Below are 11,245 nucleotides of genomic sequence, written 5' to 3' on the forward strand. Positions count from 1 at the left end.
CCATTCAACCTTCTCATTCTCTGTGGTCCCCTTCAATCGTTCCCAACATCAGGGTCTTTTCCATCGAGTCAGTTCTTCACATCAGGTGGCCAAAGTATTGGAGTTTCAGCATCAGTCCTCCCAGTGAATATTCAGGACTGATTTCCTTTGTGATTGACTGGTTGATCTCCTTGCTGTCCAAGGAACTCTCAAGAGTCTTCTCCAACACCACAGTTCAAAAGTGTCAATTCTTCGATGCTCAGCTTTCTTTATGGTCCAACTCTCACATTCATACATGACTACTGGAAAAACGATAGCTTTGACTAGATGAACCTTTGTCGGCAAAGTAATGTCTCTGCTTTTTAATATGCTGCCTATTGTTGTGTTCTGTTTGCTAATATTTTGATGAGGGTTTTTGCATCTCTGTTCATTAGTGATATTAACTTGTAATTTTCTTTTTTAAAAAGTCTTTGTCTACTTGCGGTATCAGGGTGATTCTGGTTTTGTAGAGTTAGTTCAGACGTTTTCCTTCCTCTGCAATTTTCTTGAACAATTTGAGAAGGATAAATGTTAATTCTTCTTTATATGATTGCTAGAATTTCTCTGCAAAGCCATCTGATTTTGAAAATTTTTTTCATGGAATTTTTGTAAGTACTGCTTAATTTCAATTACTGGTAATTGATCTGTTCATTTTATATTTCCTCCTGGTTCACTCTTGGGAGACAGTACATTTCTAGAAACTTGTCCATTTTTTGGAAGAAATATGGGCTAAGTTTTGTAACATTGTACAGGAATCAGTGACCAAAACTATCCCAAAGAAAAATAAATGCAAAAAGGCAACGTGGTTCTGAGGAGGCTTTATAAATAGCTGAGGCAAGAAGAAAAGCCAAAGACAATGGACAAAGGGGAATATATACCAACCAAATGCAGAGTTCCAGAGAATGGAAAGGAGAGATATGAAGGCTTTACTAAGTGAACAATGCAAATAGAGAAAAACAATAGATGGGAAAAGTTAGAGGTCTCTTGAAGAAAATTGGAGATATCAAGAGAACATTTAATGCAAGGACTGACATGACAAAGGACAGAAATGATAAGGACCTAACATAAGCAAAAGAGATTAAGAAAAGGTGGCAAGAATACACAGGAGCTATTTAAATTCCTAAAAGATGACATTGTTAAAGTGCTGCACTCAATGTCAGCAAATTTGGAAAATTCAGCAGTGGCCATAGGACTGGAAAAGCTCAGGTTTCATTCTAATCTCAAATAAGGGCAATGTGAAAGATTGTTCAAACTACTGTAAATATTGCACTCATTTCACATGCTAATAATTTTATGCTCAAAATCCTTAAAGCTAGTCTTCAAGAGTATGTGAACTTAGAACTTCCAGATGTACAAGTAGGGTTTAGAAAAGGCAGAGATCAAATTGCCAACATTCATTGGATAATATGAAAAGTAAGAGAATTCCAGAAAAGCATCTACTTCTGCTTCATTGACTATGCTAAAGCCTTTGACTGTGTGGATCACAATAAACTGTGGGAAATTCTTAAAGAGATGAGTATACCAGACCACCTTACCTGTATTCTGAGGAACGTGTATGCAAGTCAAGAAGCAACAGTTAGAACTGCACATGAAACAATTGGCTGGTTACAAATTGGAAAGGAGTATGACAAGGTTGCAGATTGTCACCCTGCTTATTCACTTTCTATGAGAGTATATCATGCAAAATTATGGGCTGGATGATGTACAAACTGGAATCAAGATTGCTGGGAGAATTACCAACAACCTCAAATATGCAGATGATACCACTCTAATTGTAGAAAGTGATGAGGAGTTAAAGAGCCTCTTGATGAGGATGAAAGAGGAGAGTGAAAAAGCTGGCTTTGCAACTCAACATGAATAAAACTAAGATCATGATATCTGGTTCCATTATTTCATGGAAAATAGAAGGTAAAATAGTGGAAGTAGTGACAGGTTTTCTTTTCTTGGGCTACAAAAATCACTGCAGATGGTGACTGTACCCATGACATTAAAAGAAGCATGATTCTTGGAAGGAAAGCTATGCCAAACTTAGACAGTGAATTAAAAAGCTGAGATATCAGTTTGTTGACAAATGTTGTATAGTCAAAGTTATGATTTTTCCCATAGACCTGTATGGATGTGAGAGTAGACCATAAAGGAAGTTGAATCACTGAAGAATTTTTACTTTTGAGTTGTGGTGCTGGAGAAGATGCTTGAGAGTCTCTTGGACTGCAAAGAGATTAAGCCAGTCAATCTAAAGGAATTCAACCCTGAATATTCACTGGAAGGACTGATGCTGAAGCTGAAGCTCCAGTACTTTGGCCATCTGATGGGAAGAGCCAACTCATTGGAAATTACCCTGGTGCTGGGAAAAGTTAAAGGCAAAAAGTGAAGAAGGTGGCAGAGGATGAAATGTTTAGATAGACTCAATGGTCATGAATTTAAACAAACTCTTTGAGGTAATTAAGGATAATGAACCTGGTGTGCTGCAGTTCATGGGGTTTCAAAGAGTCATACATGACTTAGTAACTGAACAACAATAAAAATGTTAACTGAATTGGAGTAAAGAATTGTTCATTTTAAGATGAAAGTAGAAAATATGAAAATGACCCAATCAAAAATAGATAATTCAATATCTGAAATTAAAAAAAAAAACACACTAGAAGGAATGAGTACTAGACTAAGTGATACAGAGGAATGCATATGTAATCTGGAAGATAGAATAATGGAAATCATCCAATCATTAGAGCAGAAAGATAAATGAAAGAAATGAAAACAGTCCATGAGAACTCTAGGAGAATAAGTGTGCCAACATTAGCATGATAAGTATTCCAAAAAGAAAACAAGAAGAGAAGAGGACCAAAAAATATTTGAAGTAATTTTGGCTAAAAGGTTCCCAAACTTGAAGAATGAAAGAGATGCCAAGGTGCAGTAAGCATAGAGTGTCACAAACAAGATGAACCGAAACATGCCCACACCAATTAATAGAACACTTTAATGGCAAAATTAAACATGAAGAAATAATTCTAAAGGTAGCAAGGGAAAAAAAAAAAAGATTCATGTACAAGAGAATCCCCATAATGCTATCAGCTAATTGTCCTGCAGAAAATTTGCATGACAGAAGGGAGTAGTATGATATAGTCAATGTGCTGAAGGTGAAAACTTGTAATTTACTATACTCTAATAAGATTATTATTTAGAATAGAAGGAAAAAACTTTTCAAAGAAAAAGAGTACATCAATAATAAAAGTGTCTTAGTGGCTCAGTCACGTCTGACTCTTTGTGACCCCATAGACTTTAGCCTGCTAGGCTCCTCTGTCCATGGGATTATCCAGGCAGGAATACAGGAGTGGGTAGCCTTTCTCTTCTACAGGGGATCTTCCAGTCCCAGGGATCAAACCTGGGTCTCCCGCATTTCAGGCAGATTCTTTACCATCTGAGCCACCAATAATAAACCTAACCTAAAGGAAAAGTTGAAAAGCCCTCTCCTCTCTAAATGGAAAATAGTAAGAACTTATAGGAAAGGGAAAATCATATCAAGAAATACAACTGTATAGTAAGGTTTGAAGATTACTTAAATAAGCTAGTATGTGTATTGACAGACAAAAATGTAAAGGCAATTTTATCTAGAATAAGCTGTTAAGAGATAAGTATGAAGATGCAAATTATGATAGTAAAAACCAAAATGTGTGGAAGGGGAATAAAAAATAAAGATTTTTATAATGTATTAAACTTAAATGAGTACCAGTTTATAACAAGTAGATATCATTACAGGTCAACATACATGGACTACATGGTAACAATAAATCAAAAATGTACAATACACTTCCCTGGTACAGTAGTGGATAAGAATCTGCCTGCAAATGCAGGGTACACCTGTTTGATCCTTGATCTGGGTGGATACCACATGATGCAGTTTAACTGAGTCCGTGCATTCTAAGGCCTGTGAGCTGCAACTACTGAGCCTGTGTGCCATTATTATTGAAACACAAAAACCTAGAGTCCACAGGCTACAATTACTGAGCCTGCATGCTGCAACTACTGAAGGCCATGCATCTAGAGACTGTTCCACAAAAGGGAAGCCACCACAATGAGAAGCCCATGTACCAAAAAAACTAGCCCCCACATTCCACAACTAGAGAAAGACTACACAAAACAGACCCAGCATGACAAAAAATAAGCAAATATTTTTTTTAAAAAAATATAAATCTATTTAAAAAAGAGAAAAATATACAATATGTACACAAAAACCGACAATAAAGTTGTTCAAATATACTACTAAACAAAATCATCAAGACAAAATGATAGAAAGAAGAAATGAACAGATATTAACTGCAAAAACAATTGTAAAACAAATAACAAAGTGGCAGTAAGTAGATAACTATCACTAATTATCTTAAATAAGAGGCCAAACTAGAAAGAAGAAAATCACAAATGGGAAAGTTCACTGGTAAATGCAAACATACAAAGTAGGAAAATATCCACACAAAAACATGATATCAAAAACAGCAAACGTGAGGAGAGTACAAATGCAGGAAATGGGAATTACATTTAAAATTAAGAGAACAGCAAATTAAAACAAAACTGTATATACAAAGACTGCTATATGAAACCCTCAGGGGAAATGCAAACCAGAAAACTACACAAAAAAGAAAAAGGAACCCAAACACAATACTTATCTTGACCATCAAACCACCAGAGAAAAGAACAAAAAAGGAAATAGAGAAAAAATTCCTATAAAAATGGACTCCCCAAAATTAAGAAAATGGTAATAGGAATACACATGTTGATAATTACCTTAAATGTAATGGATTAAACACTCCAACCAAAAGACATAGATTGACTGAATGGACACAAAAATCAGACCCGTATATATGCTGTCTACAAGAGACCAACTTCAGACCTAGGCACACATACAGATTGAAAGTGAGGGAATGAAAAAAGTTATTCTATGCAAATAAGAATCAAAGGAGAGCTGGGCTACCAATATAAATACCAGACAGAATAGACTTTAAAACAAAGACTGTTACATGAGACAATGAAAGGCATTGCATAATGATCAAGGGATTATTCCAAGAAGATACATAACAATTGTAAATATATATGTACCCAACACAGGAGCATCTCAATATATAAGACAAATGTTAACAGCCATAAAAGTGGAAAGTGACAGTAACAAAATAATAGTGGGGAACTTTAGCACCTCAGTTACACCAAAGAAGACATCAACCAGGCAGAAAATTCATAAAGAAACACAGGCCTTAAATGACACATTATACCAGTTGCACTTAATTTATTTTTATAGAACAATCCATTAGAAAACAGCAGAATACAGTTCCTTTTCAATTGTACAAGAATCATTCTCCAGGATAGATCACATCTTGGGCCAAAAGCCCAAGCCTTGGTAAATTTAAGAAAAGTGAGATCATATCAAGTATTTTTTCTGACCACAATGATATGAAATTAGAAATCAATTACAGGAAAATACTTTAAAAAACACAAACACATGAAGGCCAAACAATATTCTAGTAAGTTCAATTTTGTGGAGTAGAAGGATGTGTGCTCATCTCCTCCTGTGAGAGCACCAAAACCACAACAAGTTGTTGAAGAACCATTAACAGGAAGATGATAGAACCTACCAAAAAAAGATACCATACATCTAAAGATGAATGAGAAGCTGCAACAAGACAGTATAAGGGGTGAATTCACAATAAAGTCAAATCCCATACCTACTGGGCAGACAACGCACAAACTGGAGAACGATAATACCAGAGAAGTTCTTCCACTGCTGTAAAGGTCCTGAGCACCATGTCAGGCTTCCCAACCTGGAGATACAGCAAGACAACTAGGAGTCCCCAGGAATCTGACTTTAAAGGCCAGTGACATTGGATTTCAAGACTTATACAGGACTGGGGGAAACCGAGACTCCACTCTGAGAGGCCACATACAAAATCTTATGCATACTAAGACCCTAGGGAAAGGAGCAGTGATCCCACAGGAAACTGAACCAGATATACCTGTTAGTGTTGGAGGGTATTCTGCAGAGGCATGGGATAGTAGTGGTTCACTGTGGAGACTAGGGTACTGGCAGTAGCAGTTCTGGGAAGTGCCCATTGACATGAGCCTGACTGAAGGATACCATATAGCCTTCAGGGTTGGGTCACCTCAAGCAAATAATTAACAGAGGGAGCACAGTCCCACTCATCACCAGACAATTGGATTAAAGTTTCACTGAGCCTGACACTGCCCACGAAAGCAAAACCCATTTTTCATACTACCAGTCCCTCCCATCAGGAAGCTTACACAAGCCTCTTTGATAGGCTCATCCACCAGAAGGTAGACAGAAGAAGCAAGAAGAACTACAATCCCACAGCCTCCAAAACAAAAACCACAGACACAAAAATAAAATGAAAAGTTACCAGGTTATTTTACAGATGAAGGAACAAGATAAAACTGCAGAAAAGTAACTAAATGAAGTGGAGACAGACAATCTTTCAGAAAAAGAATTCAGAATAATGATAGTGAATACAATACAGGATTTCAGAAAAAGAAGCAAGAAATGTTCACCAAAGATGCAGAAGAACTAAAGAACAAACAGAGATGAACAATACACTAGAAGAAAACAATAAGAGAATAGTAGAGACAGAAGAATGGATAAGTGACCTGGAAGAAGGACAGTGGAAATCACAAACACAAGATAGAATACAGAAAAAAAAAATGAATAGTTATGAAGATGGCCTAAGAGACCTCTGGGACAATGTTAAATGGAACAAAATTCATACTATAGAGATCCCAGAAGGAGAAGAGAAAAAGGACCTGAAAAAATATTTGAAGAGATTACAGTTGAAAACTTTCTTAACATGGGAAAGGAAATAGTCAACCAAGTCCAAGAAGAACAGAGTCCTAGGCAAAATAAATCCAAGGAAAAACATACTGAGACACATAGCAATCATACTGACAAAAAATAAATAAATAAAGACAAAGATAAAATGTTAAAAGCAACAAGGGAAAAAATGACAAATAACATACAAGGGAACTCCCATAAGGTTATCAGAGAATTTTGCAACAGAAAATCTGCAATTCAGAAGTTAATGGCATAATATCTTTAAAGTGATGAAAGAGAAGGACCTGAAACTGAGAATACTCTACCCAGCAAGACTCTCATTCAGAATTCATGGAGAAATCAAAAGCTTTCCAGACAAGCAAACATTAAGAGAATTCAACACCACCAAACTAGCTTTAAAACAAATACTCAAGGGATTTCTCTAGGGAGGAAACACAAAAGAAGAAAAGTACCTATTAAAACAACAACAACAACAAAAAAAAAACTCACAACATTTAAGAAAATGGTAATAGGATCATACATATTGATAATTACTTTAAATATAAATCGATTAAATGTACCAACCAGAAGACACAGACTGGCTGGGTGGATACAAAATCAAGACCCATATATATGCTGTCTATAAAAGGCCCACCTCAGACCTAGGGACAATTACAGACTGAAAGTAATGAGATGGGAGAAGGTATTACACACAATGGAATTGAAAGAAACCAGGAGTGGTAATACTCATATCAGACAAAATAGACTGCAAAACAAAGATTTTTATAGGAGAAAAAGAAGGGCACTACATAGTGATCAAGTATTCAAGAACAAAATATAACAATTATAAGTATATATGCACTCAACATAGGAGCACCTCAAAATGGAAGACAAATACTATGGGGAAACTGACAGAAACACAATAATAGTGAGAGACTTTAACAACCCACTTTCTTCAATTGATAGATCATCCAGACAAAAAATTAATAAGGAGACACAAGCCTTAAAGTATACATTAGACCAGATGGACTTAATTGATATTTATAGAGCATTCCACCTAAAAGCAACAGACTATGTATTCTTCTCAAGTGCATAGAATTTTCTCCAGTATTGACCACATGCTGGGACACATGGGAAGCCTCATAAATTTAAGAAAACTGAAATCAAATCAAGCATATTTTTTGATCAAAGTGTTATGAGATTAGAAATAAAGTATAAGGAAAAAACTAAAAAAAACATAAACACGTGGGAGCTACATAATATGCTACTAAACAACCAATGAATCACTGAAGAAATCAAAAAGGAAATCAATAAGTATGTGGAGACAAATGAAAATGAAAGCACAAAAGTCCAAAGCCTTCAGGATGTAGCAAAAGCAGGTCAAAGAGGGAAGTAGATAGCAATAAAATCTTGCCCCAAGAAACAAGAAAAAAATCCAAATAAACAACCTAACCCTACACCTAAAACAAGAGAAAGAACAACAACAACAAACAAAAAAACCCTAAAGTTAGTAGAAGGAAAGACATTATAAAAATCAGAGCAAAAATAAATTAAAACAATAGCAAACAATAATAAAAGTAAAAGCTGTTTTTGAAAAGAACAAAATTGATAAACCTTTAGCCAGACTCATCAAGAAAAATACAGAGAATACTGAAATCAATAAAATTAGAATTGAAAAAGAAGTTACAACTGACTCAACAGGAATACAAAGGATCATAAGAGAATACTATGAGCAACTCATTGCCAATAAAATGGATAGCCTGGAAGAAATGGACAAATTCTTAGAAAGGTATAGTTTGCTAAGACTGAATCAGGAAGAAATAGCGAATATAAACAGACAAATAACAAATACTGAAATTGAAAGTGATTAAAAAACTCCCAACAAACCAAAGTCCAGGACCTGATGGCTTCACGGATGAATTCTAATAAACATTTGAAGAAGACTTAACACCTATCTTTCTGAAATTTTTGCAAAAAATTGAAGAGGAAGGAAAACTTCCAAACATATTCTATGATGTCATCATCACACTGACACCAAAAGCAGACAAAGATACCACACACACAAAAAATGAAAATCACAGACCAATATCACTGATGAGCATAGATGCAAAAATCCTCAACATAATACTAGCAATCCACATCCAATAATACATTAAAAAGATCATACACCATGATCAAGAGGTTTTCATCCCAGGGATGCAAGGACTTTTTTCAATATCTGCAAATCCATCAATGTGATACACCATATCAACAAGCTGAAGAATAAAAACCATATGATCATCTCAATAGGTACAGAAAACTTTTGACAAAATTCAGCACTGATTTATGATAAAAATCCTCCATAAAACAGGCATAGAGGGAACATGCCTAAACATAATAATGACCATATATGACAAGCCTACAGCTACCATCATACCCAATGATGAAAAGCTGAAAGTATTTCCTCTAATACCTGGAACAAGACAAGAATGTTCATTCTCATCACTTTTGTTCAACCTAATGCTGGACGTCCCAGCCATGTCAATCAGAGAAGAAGAAAAAGTAAAGGGAATCCAAATTGGAAAAGAAGCCAAACTGTCATTGTTTGCATAAGACATGATATTATGCATAGAATGTCCTAAAGATGGTACCAGAAAACTACTAATGCTCATCAACAAATTTGGTAAAGTTGCAGGTTACAAAATTGATATACAGAAATCAGTTGCATTTTTATGCTTTAACAGCAGAAGATCAGAAAATCAAGAAAAAATTTCATTTACCATCACATCAAAGAGAATAGAACACCTAGGAAATAACCTACCTAAGAAGACAAAAGACCTGTGCTCTGAAAAGTATGACACTGATGAAAGAAACAGAAGAAGATACAAACAGATGGAAAGATATACCATGTTAATGGATAAGAAGATTCAGTATTGTCAAAATGACTCTACTACCCAAGGCAATCTACAGATTCAATGCAATCACTATTAAATTTCAATTACAGTTTTCACAGAACTAGAAAAAATACTCTTAAAATTTGTGTAAAGATAAAAAAGATTCCAAATACCCAAAGTAATCTTGAAAAACAAAAACGGACCTGGTGGAATCAGACTCCCTGACTTCAGACAATACTACAAAGCTATAGTCATTAATAGAGTAGGGTACTGACCCAAAGATAGAAATATAGATCAATTAAACAGAAGAGAAAACCAAGAAAAACCCATATACCTATGGTCAGTTAATCTATGACCAAGGAGGCAAGACTACACAATGTTGGAAATACAGTCTCTTCAACAAATGGTACTTAGAAAATTGGACAGTTACATGTAAAATAATGAAACTCAATCACTCTTTAACACCATAATCAAAACTAAGCTTAAAATGGATTAAATACCTAAAAGTAAGACCAGAGACAATAAAACTTATAGAGGAAAGCAAAGGCAGAACACTCTCTGACATATGTCACTGCAATATATCTTTTGATCTATCTCCCAGAATAAACCACCTCAGTAATTCTTTCCTGAAAGCCCCATGAACAGTATGATAAGGCAAAAAGATATGACACTGGAAGATGAGCCCTCCAGTTTGGTAGGTGTCCAATATGTTATTGGGGAAGAGTGGAGAAATTACTCCAGAAAGAATGAAGAGGTTAGGCCAAAGCATAAATGGCATTCAGTTGTGGATGTGTCTGGCAATAAAAGTCCAATACCATAAAGGACAATATTGCATAAATGCATGGAATGTTAAGTCTATGAATCAAGGTAAATTGGACGTGGCCAAGCAGAAGATGACAAGAGTGAACATCAAAATTGTAGAAATCAGTGAACTAAAATGGACAAGGATGCACAAAATTAATTCAGATGACCATTATATCTACTACTGTGGCCAAGAATCCCTTTAGAATAAATGAAGTAGCTCCCAGTCAAGAAAAGAGTCTGAAATGCTGTACTTGGGTACAATCACAAAAACAACAGAATGTTGTTCATTTCCAAGGCAAATCATTCAACATCATAATAATCCTATCTATTGCCTTAACCACTAAGAAGCTGAAATTAAACAGTTCTATGAAGACCTACAAGACCTTCTAGAAATAACAGCAAAAAAAATGTTCTTTTCATCATATGGGGCTGGAATGCAAATGTAAGAATCCAAAAGACAGCTGGAGTAACAAGCAAGATTGGCCATGGAGGTTAACAAAGTTTTGCCAAGAAAATGCACTGATCATAGCAGACACCCTTACCCAACAACACGAGAAATGACTCACCAGATGGACAACACTGAAATCAGACTGACTATATTCTTTGCAGCTGAAGATAGAGAAGCTCTATACAGTCAGCAAAAGCAAGACCTGGAACTGACTGTGGTTCAGATCATAAGCTCCTTATTGCCAAATTCAGGCTAAAATTGAAGAAAGTAGGGAAAGCCACTAGACCATTCAGGTATGAC

The sequence above is a fragment of the Cervus canadensis genome, chromosome X, assembly GCF_019320065.1.
Source record: "Cervus canadensis isolate Bull #8, Minnesota chromosome X, ASM1932006v1, whole genome shotgun sequence".
Taxonomy (NCBI): domain Eukaryota; kingdom Metazoa; phylum Chordata; class Mammalia; order Artiodactyla; family Cervidae; genus Cervus; species Cervus canadensis.